This window comes from Eufriesea mexicana, unplaced genomic scaffold (genome assembly GCF_001483705.2).
Source record: "Eufriesea mexicana isolate 0111107269 unplaced genomic scaffold, ASM148370v2 scaffold1801, whole genome shotgun sequence".
Lineage (NCBI taxonomy): Eukaryota > Metazoa > Arthropoda > Insecta > Hymenoptera > Apidae > Eufriesea > Eufriesea mexicana.
Genome location: NW_016909918.1, coordinates 1 through 13,350, shown reverse-complemented (window position 1 = coordinate 13,350; position 13,350 = coordinate 1).

Below are 13,350 nucleotides of genomic sequence, written 5' to 3'. Positions count from 1 at the left end.
CGGCGTCAGCAACGAATTCGACGACGGATAATGCAGCAATCCTCGAATCGGGTCGTATCATTTATTCAGCGGCCCGTGGCCGCCACACGGTGCCACGAAACTGTGCATTTGCAAATCGTATTAACCCGCGAGCGCGAGGAAAAAACTCACCCCCTTTCTGGAGCCCGTGCCGCCGTGGGGATTAAAGCGCCGCGATTTTCGTTCGGCCGTTTCGAAGGCGAGCCTCTGTGCCATGATTTTCCCGCACGGTCGCCGATTTAATCCGATTTAAGCAAGCTGATCAGTTCTTGATACCTTCGTCCTTGTTTTCTCATAATTTTTATTTTTGGGCCTTCCTAGCGATACTTTCTATCATTTTTCACGCTGCGGGAGAGTTGGAGGTTTGGTCCTTCGAGAACTACGTATGATTCGAAATATACGAGCCGTCCACTGCACAAATCGATTAATTCCACTTTTTGAAAAATCTTAAACCTTTTAGTGCGGAGCGAAAAACGGGTGTCTATGCGAAGATAATCGGACGAATTTACTAATAAAAACCAAACTAAGAATGATATTTAAAAATTTAAAAATGCAGCATGTCACTGAAGAAAGGGAGAATAATGTACTGCCAATTGTGTTTTAATATTCATTGAAAATCGTACGAATAACATCGATATAAAACACGATGAAAAACATAGAAACTAATTTCTCTCCCAGGAACAATATTTGCACATAAGAATGATCATCGTTTGATCAGAATTTTATGTAGGTCACGTAGTACGAAGTATAAGTATTACATTTTCGATCATTTTTAATGAAATAACCAATATCAGTCCTGAGAACGAAAGGATAACTCCGTGGCACCAACCAGAATAGAATATAACAAAAAATTAAGCCCGAAAACAATTTTTTAAATTCTTTTGCAATGAAATTAGACGGTTTATAACGTTTTATAAATTTATTTTGAGATAGAGCTTTCTCGCAATGCAAAGAATAAGGCGCCATCGCATACGCAACGATATATCGATTAGTATTCTATGATACTGGAAATATTAAGTATTACAGAATATTTAGGGTAAAGTATGTCAATGATGTATTAGGCTCAGAAGGTTGCACGTTACTATTAGAAAAATTTTAAATAGAACCATAGTATGCTATATATTTTTAATCTATTAAATAAAACATATAAAGGATTAACAATTTAGTTTCTACGTTTATATTTATTTTTATAAATTTGATCTGTATATGTGAAAAATCGATGCAACGAAAGATAGCAGTCCATTGGAGTTCAATAAAAAGTATTTTCAACTTTTCTTCTATTTTTTGGTACAGTGTGTACGAGTTCACTGATAAATAACTATTATTAACTATTCCGGCAAACAAATAATTTCTACCAAAGAGGATTAATTCTAGCACATATGTGAAAATCGTGTTCTAATCACCCCTTTACTTATGTATATACATGGTTCAACGTATTCATTATTAATTTCTGTTAATTCGCGCTAATATGTTACTTCGCAGAATACAGATCAATGCAGCGAAATCTATTATTGCATTGCAGGCACTCTGTTGGGTCTATTATTAACAAATGCATTATACTATTTGTCTACTTTGAGATTTATGCGAGTACCAGGTTAATGTAACCTTGTTCCAGTATTTTGTCTTAAAACATCGAAACGAAGTGTTCTAATATAAAAATTTATAACCGAATTCATTTAAAAATAGAAATATATTGGCCTAAGTATTTTCTAAATTATAAAAGAATCTTACATTGATGAGATACATAATTTTACTTGGCTACTGTGTGTATACTGCATTCGCAATAAGATTATGCAAGTTTCCAAAATTTATGCGAATCTTCCATACGATGATACGCGATAAATTAAATGTTTCAAGAAAAATACTTTATAATGGTCATAAATTTTTCCCAAGTACACGTGCTTCCAAAATTTTTAGGGTATCTTGACTTTTTTAAAATAAAATTGTATATTTTTTTCATGTAAATGCATAGCGTATTGCATAGTGAAATCATTGATCTGTAATACTATGATTTTTCGACGGTCGTTCAAGGTCACTCAAGTATTATAATATAATATTTGAGTATATCAAGTATTGTGATATAATATTTATACTACTTGAATGACTTTGAACGACCTTCGAAAAATCATAGTATTATAGATCAATGATTTCACTTTGCAATACGATATGAAGCGTTTATTTCTGCGAAGAATATGTTATATTCTTATATATATATATTATATTTTTATATAGCAGAAATAAATGATTCACATAATTTTCGCTTATGTACAAAGAATGTACACTAAATAATACACTAATACTAACTCTAGTTCGTTACAAAATTTTAAGAATAGGAAGAAAATAATTTCTTTCTAAACACCAACACAAATTCACAAACTAAACATCAGAAAGCCCCCAAGAACTCTAACGCTCCCGCCCCAAACACCCTCATCTGTGATCAAAAACATCAACCTCCACCCTTCACTAGATCCGAAACCTAAACAAAATATAGTCATCTCAATATGACGAAAAGAACGCATACACACGCATAATAAGTGCATAAAAATAAACGCTTGAAATAATTTTCTTTTACACAAAGAACGTATTGCAAATAATATACCGAAACTAACTTTAATTTATTACAAAATTTGAAGAACAGAAAGACTCAACATCGCCCCAAACACGCGCTCTATAATCAACATAATCACTCTCCGAACACCAACACAAACTTGCAAAACTCAACAGCACGACCACGCAAAACCCAAGAACCAGAACCATAAACTCCTCAACACCTCCATTCCATATTCTCATGGGTGATCAACAACACAGCCCCCACCCCTGGCCATATCCGAAACTCCATCAGCAGCACACCCCAAACCCGTGCGAACTGAGCACAGCGCCTCGAAACGACGAAAGCTCTCCTCCGCGTCTTCAACACCGTAACCTCCTAGCAGACAGAGAGAAAAAGGGAAGAAGAGAGAAAGGGAGCCGGTTAAGAGAAGCAACGCGTCGCGTTTACACGGCGAGATGCACACACGTGGCGCAGGGCGGCGTAGGAGGGCGCAGACACGCCCCTGGCTCGGGAAGGTGCAGCGTAGGAAGCTCGAAGGGTAGAAGAAGAGGAAAAAGGGGATCGTCGGGTGGGAAGAAGAAGAGAAAAAGGTGGATCGGGAGCCTTCCTCCTCATATCGGTACCCCTGCAGCCTCTCTGCCCCCACCCCGGCCACGCAACTCCAACCCCCTGGTCTGGAGGCTGCTGTTTTACGCTTTTCGACTTTTTCAAGATTTATCCCTGCCGCTTCCTCGCTAAATCGCTTTCCGGGCGAAATTTACGGTTGGGCAATAATACAGCAGGCCGGGAACGCGGGGTGGAGGGTCCCGGCGGGGGTGGCCGGAGAGGAAGCGAAGGAGAGTAACAGTAAGGGAGCGTACATGCATTCCCGGCACGTTCGCCGGGTTCTTCTCTACCTGACTGACTGCTTCCACCCCTTCCTCCGGCACTTTCTTTATAGCTACCCACCGACACCCTCTGCCGCCCCTCATGCACCTAGGAAACCCCGGCCGGACCATTTTCGGGCCCGCCGCGCTTTATGGCGACCACTGCTACCGCGGAAATCTTTGTTTCGCGGGATTCTTAGAGCTCCTGGCACGGGTTGCAGGGGTGTCACGCGATACGCCATGATGTCGTGACGACAGCCCACGAGAATCACCAATAGAACTCCAAAGTCCAAGATGCAACCCTGTGACGGCAGCCAACGCGATGACTATGACCGACGATTAAAACTCGCAAACTCCGAAATACAACCCCTTTCGAATTGCCGTTATCTAGAATATGATAACAGGAATGTATATATATCCCGACCCCAAAAACCGAATAAAGTTAGTTTTGCTCAAACTCTATATACGTTCACTTCTCTTGTGTTATACCTATGTAGGGACACATCCCAGATGCGGAAAGCGAAGGTTCCTTGTATATATTTTCGACTCCTTCGCGATATAGTGGGTTCCCGGTTAATGGGGACCTGGTTTATGTCTTTACGACCAGGGCCTCATGACTCGCGGACCACCTCGACGCCTAATGAGCAGCGAAAAAGCGTCAGTTCGCTTACGCCTCTCTAACGACACGGGTCTTTCCCGAAAAGATAGCCTTCAGTTTTCCGCATCTGGCCCCCCGAATATAATAAAATCCTACTCAGGAAACGTAGTGCTCTTGCCACTAAAAACCTCTCGTCCCGCACCTTCACCTATTCTACAGATAGTATCTCGTATAGAGGCCCTAGTTTATTTTCCATCGCTGCAAGTTAGTCCTGTGACAATGTGACGGACATAGGAGACACGCGTGAAAATATTGCAGTAGCGAGAATACTTCGGATGATTGTCGATGAGAATGACGAGCGGATCGAGCGTGGAGAACACCGAGGGATGTACTTATATCTGGTGGTATGAGTAGTGTCTAGGATGAGAGGCTTTGTTAACACTAGGTTTACGGTATTTACCTATACGGTATAGTGTATACCTATTTCTAAGGACACCTGTCAAATTGACAGGTAGAGGAAAACACGTTACCATTTAAGTTCCGATGGTGCGTGCCATAGTCAATAGCAACGTTGATCATACGTCGAGACATTTCAAGAATAATAGATAACCGAGATAGAAAGATATTGGTGAAAATTAACCACGAGTCTGACCCGTGGTGAACATGCTGGGACCTATCAACGAACCACGTCTCTCACACGTGATACTCGAGTTTAGCCTGATATGCTTACGAGTCTCACAATATATTCTAGATGAAGGTGTAAATGTTGTCTATTTATTTACGTTGATCAAATTGTCACAGAATAGTTGAAATAAAATAAAATTTTAAAAATGTGGCATTGGACATTGGTGACCACCATGACAGTCAAGATATTAACCAAAGACATACTACAAGCAGAAGATTGACTTTAGCATGAAGTGGAAAGATTTTTATACATGAATATATTTTACAGTGACGTAATGTTTTCGTGAAATTTCAGGGAGTCGACGAGAAAAGTATGCTTTATGAGTGATAAAGAAAATAAGACCGAATACTATAGAGAATATTTAATTTTTCTCGGCGTCTCTTGTCAGATTATAGTGAAAATTTCGTGAATGACATTTTGAATAAAAATAAAAGAAATTGTTAAGACTTTGACAGTTGATTTTTATCTCTCAAAGACATTCGTCACTGACAAAAACAGTTACTCCCTACTAGAAAATATTTATGACCATTATTACCCCTCGAAACAGGGTAAGTTCCACATAAAACAATTTTTGAAACAAACTATAGTTCAGGAAAAAGTGCGAAACTTCATATGTTTCTGTACACACACACAAATACTTTGAGGAATATTTTCAAAAATTCCTGTATTCACACACAAATATTTTAAAAAATAAAATCCCTGTATACATACACAAATATTTTGAGGAATAAAATCATCTAGATGCACAAATTAAAGGAAGAATTTTTGGAAAATTTTTATTATCGAGCATAGTAACCAGTAAATATCAGAAACTATAAGAAAAATGAATTTCGAATCAAAAAGCAAAATTAAATAGAAATATGTATAGAATAGAGTAGAATGAAAGCTCTCTGCAATATTTTGAGGAATAAAATCATCTAGATGCACAAATTAAAGAAAGAATTTTTGGAAAATTTTTTATTATCGAGCATAGTAACCAATAAATATCAGAAACTATAAAAAAAATGAATTTCGAATCGAAAAGCAAAATTAAATAAAAGAGAAGTATGTATAGAACAGAAAAGAATGGAAGCTCTGTGCAAAAGTCGCAAAAATCGAGCTGTTGATGAACCAGGCTCAGTCAAGGTTCCACGATCAGCGAGGGTGGGCTGTGAACGTGGTGGTGGAAATTTGGCTTATTCCCCTCTGTAGCTCATTATGCTGCGTTTACAAGCTATCCCCACTGCGTAGCTTCCGTTCAGTGAGTTCACTCGGCTTCATCGAGCTTGCATGGTCTCTTCGAAATAGGTCACCGCCAATCTCTGGCGATTCCTCTGACCAACGAATGACACAGAAAGCCAAGAAAATTGTGTTCCAATGGTTGACAAATATTTGCCCAGTGGAAAATCGGGAAGTATTCTTCCTTAAACAGATCCGCGAGGTCAGAAACGACAAACTCTGAGCTGCCCGAGTCACAATCCAAGTTTTATTCCGATTTACAGTCAGTAAATCACTTTTCCAAAATAATAAAAATATATGTACATTTAAGTATTTTTATTAAAATTATATTTAATGAAAAAATTACGTTCTGTATTCTAAAAATGGTAGAAAATAAAAGGAAAATATTCTGAACATGGTCTCGCATGATTTTTTAGAAACAAAGACAAAATTAAACACTCGTATATACGATATTACTTTTGCTGTGATTTTCTAAAATGAATTATTTTCTATTTCTGTTCCCATTTTGTGATATAAATTATCTTTATTGTATATTTACATATTACTTATACTATTTTTATTTATTACTTATTCAAAGTATCTGAAAATAAATAATATGATACAATGCGCAATTTAATTTTGGAAAAAGAAATTAATTTTATTTCTATTCTTGAAATAAAATTGAAGCACAGGAATTAAAAATTCCCTGTTTTACCGATTCAAAATTATTTCAATTATTCCTAGAACTGTCTGCATTACAATTTTAACTTTTAAGGCAAGTTCTGATGAACTCGGATAATGAATTAATACGTACACTGTCCAAAAATATTTTCGTCGAGTAATTTTGGCACGCATTCGGGCGCGTTAAAGTTTCCATGAAATCTCTTCGCAAAATAGGTGACCCCGTTGAAATTCGGAGAAGTATCGGTCATCCACAATCACAGGGAAGTTTCTTATGTATTATTCACCGAAGTATCCGACGAGCAGGGTGCAAAGGCATACCAGGACGATAAACTATATAAATGATGTCCTGACGTGAAAACGCGACGACCAAGTGGACCACTGGACACTCGACAGCACGTGACCAGCGAATTTCGAGCCGGGATTTCCCGGCAAAATGGTTTATCGGATTCGATCGGGACACCGAGGCGGAGGGGTGACAGAATAAAATGAAATTCGAACTAGTAAAAGGGGGTGAGAAAGCGTTGAAATAGGGTAAATATAATAAGTATTGGTTATCGTTATGAACGAAATTCGGGTATGTCGGTAATGAAGACAATTCTATTATATACTCGAGAAATATAAATTTCCCTTTGCTTTTGATATTTATTAAATTTATTACGATACGATGACTAAGTAGATTTTTATTTAAAGGAATTATTTAAAGTAATTCTACCTTTTATTCTTTCTAGTATTTGGTGGAAATTCGAATGTTGCTGAAATTAGTATAATTTAGTAGATTTTTAGTTAGAGAGATTAAGTAACCTAGCTAAGTAGATTTTTATTTAAACTTAAAGTAATTTTAAGTTGTATTCCTTCTAGTATTTGGAGGAAATTCGAATGTTGGTTAAATTAATATGTAATCAATGAATATTTTGCACTATTGAAGGAAAAAGAAGAAAGATGAGAAAAAGGGGGAAAAAGGAAAATAAAATGCGGTTTTATATTATTAATATGTATAATACAAAGAGAAACGTGTTTTGTATTTATAACAATAGATCCCATTATTCTGTTTTAAGCAACTAAATTTATATTCAGATTTTATTTATCTTTAAATTACATCTTAATTTACTTAAAAATGGAGACTTCAACTGGAAAATTCTTTAAACCAACAATGCACCAATTCAAAGAATGTAGACCCAACTAAATTCACTTATACTTATCTCCAGAAAAAATAATAATAAATAAATAAACAGAGATAAAAATAAAAAATCACGATAAATGTCAAACTATTTTCAAAAACGATATAAAAATTGGGAAACCAACAAAATTTGTAACAATCACAAATATTTATCATTAATATAAATACAAGAAAACTGTGGAAAAAATAGAATAATAATTCCAAACAAACCGAAAAACCATATAAAAGCAGTTTCTCAGTCATCCCCTTTCCTCACATCTCAAACTGACAATACCAAATCTCGAAATACGAGAAAACAATAAATTGAACATTTCATATAACAGTCCACAATAAAAATAAGACATCACGATGAATATCAAACTATCTTCAAAATAGTTATAAAACTTGAGAAACTAAACAATCTACAACAATCATACGTATCTATAATGAATCTAAATACTGGAAAAAGTAGAGTAATAATTCCAAACAAACTGAAAAGCTAAATAAAAGCAGTGCCTCAGTCACCCCATTTTCTCTCACGTCAAATCAAAAATACCAAATCTCGAAATACCAAAAAACCATAAATTCAACGTTCCATCCAACAGTCCACAATAAAAATAACACATCATGATGAATAACAAACTATTTTTAAAATCGTAATAGAAATTGAAAAACTAAAAAATCTACAACAATCATACATATCTATATTAAATGTAAACACAAGAAAAGTCTGGAAAAAGTAGAATAATAATTTCAAACAAACCAAGAAACCAAATAAAAGCAATAAAAATAACACATAACGATGAATAACAAACTATTTTTAAAATCGTTACAAAAATTGAAAAACCAAAAAATCTACAACAATCATACATATCTATATTAAATGTAAACACAAGAAAATTGTGGAAAAAGCGGAGTAATAATTTCAAACAAACCAAGAAACCAAATAAAAGCAATAAAAATAACACATCACGATGAATAACAAACTACTTTTAAAATCGTTATAAAAATTGAAAAACCAAAAGATCTACAACAATCATACATATCTATATTAAATGTAAACACAAGAAAATTGTGGAAAAAGTAGAGTAATAATTTCAAACAAAGCAAGAAACCAAATAAAAGGAATTCCTCAGTCACTCCATTTTCCCCCATCTGAAATCAAAAATTCCAAATCTCGAGATACCAGGACCTATAAATCCACCAATCTATCCAACAGTCCATCCAGATCGTATCTCACATACCGCGGCTAAAAAGTCAGGTAACGGAGAATAGAAGAGAGAAAGAGAGAACAGCGAGCATTCCCATCGCCGGACTTGCAAGGGTTACAAGGGTATTGGTTACCGGTACTCGAAAGATTGGCAAGCGCTGGTCTAGGGGGCGCGACATATTGGACGAAATTGGCGCATATCAAACGGAGGGAAGCAATTGGAATATAGCGTGGATCCAGATCCCTGCTCGTGCTTGGTTTCGTTGGAAATGGTGCCCTCGGGGCGAAACCGGGAAGCGAAACCCTCGACTGCGCATCCCCTATCTACGTTCCCTCGCACCCTCCGGCTGTGCCACCGCCACCACTCGATCCTGCCACTTCCAACCACCCAAACTCCCTCTCTCGCCCAACTTCCATCCCTTTCCACCACCGCCGCGATATTATATCGCCGGGAAGAGCCTATCTACTCGCAGACGCGAGGAGTCCAACTTCTCTCTCGTCTTGGAACGAACTTCAAATTAGATACAGCTACGAGCACAATGGTGCACTGCTGGGTAAATACGATAGCGTAATTTCGTATTCTCTTTGCCGTAATCGGCTGAGACGTACGATTTGCGGCTGAGGTAGCTACTGTTTGTCGATTGGAAGAACGTTTTCCTAAGTAGCAGACGATTTCGGGATGATGCTGAGGGAGAGGATTCTTTTCTGCGGTTCGGTGGATCTTTCGTTGGTTTGTTCGGGAGTTTCTCATGAAATTTTTAGCGTCGAGGAAGTTGAAAGTGTGGTAGGGTAGGATTTTTATGTCGAATTTTATGTATGTACATGATTCTTTTAATTTTGCGAGCTTAATTCTTGTTTTGTATTTGTGCTGGTGTTGAAAGGGTGCGTGTTGACGAGGATTCGAGATGTAGAATAAGAGAAATATCTTCTCGAAACATTATTATTGCAAAAATAGTTATATTTGTGGACTAAATTCTGAAAATGGAATCATCGAATCGTCATACCACATATTATTCCAAGTTTCTAAACAACAAAATTTACCTAATGAACTCTACTTAAAATTCTGTAAGCTTCCAAAATTTTTTAAAACTACAACCATTTTAGAAGCAAACTCATCTGATCAGTATAGCACGTACAATCAACAGATAATTTTCTACAATTTCAAAAGAAAGACTCTGGTATCCTGTCATGCCCCCAAAATAGCTCAAAATAGGTCATATCCAAGATTCTTGAACGAAAACTTTTTCCTAACTTCCTATCAATATCCTATCAAACTACCGTCATCATACCACTTGTCATACCATCATCCTCCATAAGCCAAAAATGAAGCCTCTGGTATACTATTCTACTACTCAAACCAGGCCACATCCAAGATTCTTGAACATAATCTTCCATTTAACACCCTTCCAAGACACTATCAAACTCTTTTATCAACATACCAATCAGCACACGACGTGTAATCAACAGATCATGCTTCACAATCCCAAAAGGAAGCCTTTGGTATACTATTCTGGCCCCAAAACAGGTTATATGGAAGATTTCTGAAGGAAACCTTCTTCCTAAGTTCCTTCCGAGATCCCATCAAACTATTATCACTATACCGATCATCATACCACACATAATCAACAGATCAACCCCCATAATTCCAAAACGGAGCCTCTGGTAGCCTGTTCTGGGCTCAAAACAGGCCACAGCTAAGATTTCTGAGCGAAACCTTCTTCCTAAGTTCCATTCAAGACCCCATCAAACTCTTATCACAATACCAATCATTATATCACGTGCAATCAACAAATCATTCCCCACAATCTCAAAACAAAGCCTCTGGTACCCTATTTTTCCCCCAAAACAGGCCACATCGAAGATTTTTAAACAAAACCTGCTTTCTAACCTCCTTCCAAAGCATTATCAAAGTCTCATGACAATAACAATCATCACACTACGAGCAATCAATAGATCATCCCCCACAATGCCAAAACAAAGCCTCTGGTACCATTTTCTACCCACAAAACAGGCCACATCGAAGATTTCTCAACGAAACCTTCTTCTTAATCACCTTTCAAAGCACTATCAAAGTCTCATGACCATACCAATCATCACACCATGTGCAATCAATAGATCATCCCCCACAATGCCAAAACAAAGCCTCTGGTACCATTTTCTACCCACAAAACAGGCCACATCGAAGATTTCTCAACGAAACCTTCTTCTTAATCACCTTTCAAAGCACTATCAAAGTCTCATGACCATACCAATCATCACACCATGTGCAATCAACAGATCATCCCCCACAATGCCAAAACAAAGCCTCTGGTACCATTTTCTACCCACAAAACAGGCCACATCGAAGATTTCTCAACGAAACCTTCTTCTTAATCGCCTTTCAAAGCACTATCAAAGTCTCCTGACCATACCAATCATCACACCACGTGCAATCAACAGATCATCCTCCACAATCCTAAAACAAAGCCTCTGGTACCCTATTTTGCCCCCAAAACAGGTCACATCGAAGATTCTTCAACGAAACCTTTTCCTAACCCCCTTCCAAGATCCCATCAAACTCCTATCACCATACCAAACGAAAATCACGGAACCTTCTTACCCCGATCCACCTGTGATCCCCGAAAATCCACACAGCATTGTCTTCTCGGCCCTAAAACAAAGACGACCGGTTGCTCGAGGCACAGCCGGCTCGTAGCTGTCTCTACTCCGCGACTATGTAACCGGAGAATCAATACGATCCTCCTGCTCGTTCGGTGCGCCAATTGAGCTCGTTGAATCTGTGCCCCGAGCCACGCGGTTACGTATGCCCGATTCCGAGCACAGACGCGCGCTCGCGCGTCGGCACAGGGATGCGTGCACGCACACCGACGCGTGCACGAGCACACACGGAAGGCGTGTGTACGGACAGAAGAACACGAACGTGCTTTACGAGGATTTTCACGCAGCCACACACGCATAAAAGCAGTCGACGATCCACTTGCGATCGATGAACGCGGCGGAGACGCACGGAGAGACGTACGCGTACCGCAGCCACCAAACAAACTCATCCGTGTAATTGGCAAATTGACAGATTAATTCAATCACGGCCAATGCTTCTTCGTCCCGGCCTCTCGTTCTCGTTCAGGTTCCCCGTTTAATGTACATTGCTGCATCGATGAAGAGCCATCACGGACGCTCGTTGGGCCAGATCCTCTGGCCTGGCTGACCACGTGTGTCGGGATCGTACGAATGTTTCGTTGCAGATGAATCAGTGCTGAAGAACGGAACGATGATTGTGGCCTAATGGGCCAGGATTAGCGCGAAACTTCGTGTCACTGAGCATTCATTGTAGTCAAGAACCTCCTCTGGTTAGCTCCTTCGAGGCACTTCATCTGTCAGACTGGTCAGATGGCTGATAACGGTAGATTTTGTATTAGGTTCAGTGTAACGTAATAATTATTGTCTAATGAGCTAGGATTAACGCGAAATTCCTGTTGCTCAGTGCTCAATGTAGTCTAGAATCCCTTCTTGTTAGCTCCTTCAAGACACTTCACCTATTAGATTATGTCAAATGGCTGAAAACGATGGATTTAATGTTAGGTCCACTGTAACATAATAATTATAATCTAGTGAACAAGGATTAATGTGAAACACGTGTTGATCAGTGCTCAGTGAAGTTAAGGAACTCTTCTTCCTAGCTTCTTTGAGATACTTTGTCTATCAGAGTGGGCAAATGGCTGATAACAGTAGATGTAGTATTAGGTTCAGTGTAACGTATTAATTATTGTCTAATGAGCTAGGATTAAGGTGAAAATTCCTGTTGTTCAGTGCTCAGTGTAGTCAAGAACCTCTTCTTGTTAGCTCCTTTGAGACATTTCATCTATGAGACTGGTCAAATGGCTGACAACAGTAGATTTAGTATTAGGTTCAGTGTAACGTAATAATTATTGTCTAATGAACCAGAATTAACGCGAAAATTCCTGTTGTTCAGTGACTACAGTGTAATTAAGAATCTCTTCTTGATAGCTTCTATAAGATACTATGTCTATCAACGTTGAGTTACTTGATTGGTCAATAGACTGATAGTAGGAGGTTTTAGTGATAGGTCAAGTGTAGCATTATAATAATTGTTGTATCATGGACCGGGATTGACGAAACTTCGTGTTATTGAGTGTTCAATATAGTCATCAGGAAGCTCTTCTTGTTAGCTCTTTTGATATACTTGATCTATCACTGTTGAGTTACTTGACTTGCCAAATGAGTGGTAATAGTAAGTTTAGTATTAGGTCAAGTGTAACATAACGATAATTGTTGCATAAAGGACCAAGATTAACGAAACTAGGTGTTGAGTGTTCATTGTAGTCAGGGAGCTCTTCTTGTTAGCTCCTCTGAGATGCTTTATCTAT